The sequence below is a fragment of the Dipodomys spectabilis genome, unplaced genomic scaffold (assembly GCF_019054845.1).
Source record: "Dipodomys spectabilis isolate Male_0828 unplaced genomic scaffold, ASM1905484v1 ptg000614l, whole genome shotgun sequence".
NCBI lineage: Eukaryota > Metazoa > Chordata > Mammalia > Rodentia > Heteromyidae > Dipodomys > Dipodomys spectabilis.
Window position 1 is genome coordinate 701,781 of NW_024871291.1, and position 1,327 is coordinate 703,107.

A 1,327-nucleotide genomic window follows, 5' to 3' on the forward strand; every position below is an offset into this window, starting at 1 on the left:
CTTTTCTAGAAAAAAATTTCTGGCTAAAATTATGACACATACTTACAGAATGAAAATATAATGCCATCTTAAGAAAGTCATTTAGGGTTCTGGGAATGTGGCTTCATAATATGGTGATTGCCTAGCATGCATGAAACCCTGGGTTCAATTCCTCAGCACCCAAAATTGAAAAGGAAACACTGGAAGTTGTCCTGTGCCTCAACTGGTGGAGGGTTAGCCTTGAGGAAAAAAAAAAGCTGAGGAATAATTCCCAAGTGCTGAGTTTCAGCCCCAGGACTGCCAAAACAACAACAGCAACAACAACAACAATGAACATTTAGTTAGTAAATGCAAAATACATAACCCATACCTGGAATATATAATTGCTCTGTCCATACTGATACCTGACAATAGTCCCTAATTCATGTACTTTACCTATGTTAGGATACTGTGTTGAAAAAATGTTTTGTTCATTAGGTCACAGCAATTAATGCCAGGAATGTGCTTAGATGTCAGGTGAAGATTAATTCTGGAAATTCAAAGATTCCAAGCTTTTGAGTAGGGTCACTGCTAATCACAATGAGAAGGATAGTCTAAGTGAGATTTGGAAACTGTTTTGGACAGTCATCGCACCAATAAAGCAGAGGCTAATTATCAGTTGTGACAAAAGTGAAAGAATAACTCCAGATGGAATGAAAAAATGATAGTAACTAAGGTATAGCATAAACCGTTCTAGGGAACCATTTTTGGTTATTGAAGAACGAGTTATCAACTAAGCATACGCCTCATTGCCTTTAGCATTCAAAATTTCCTATGCTAGTTCTTAATCTCTGGGTGATAAATGTATCTGCTTCTATGCTGTTCTTTTATACCTGATCTCCTTTGCTTTCTAAAAATATGTCTTTCTATATTTCTTTATGAACATTTCCTGATACTAAATACACCTACAAAGAGGAAAGAGGATGTTAATTTAAGAGTCCAATAGCTCATGAGTCATTAATGTAACAAAATGGAAAAAGGAGGCATATTTATTGCTACCTCAATTATTCTGAAAAGCTGTCACAACATTTGGTTCAGATTTCTTTCATTCTTTGTCTACATAGTGACATAAAATGCATATAAATGCAAATATGAGCCGGGTGCTGGTGGCTCATGCCTGTAATCCTAGCTACTCAGGAGGTTGAGACCAGAGGATTGTGTTTCAAAGCCAGCCTGGTCAGGAAAGTCCATGAAACACTTATCTTCAATTAAGTCCAGAAATCCGGAAGTGGTGCTGTAGCTAAAGTGGTAGAGTGCTCAATTTGTGCTGAAGAGCTGAGAGACCATGCCCTGGATCAATGTTCAATCC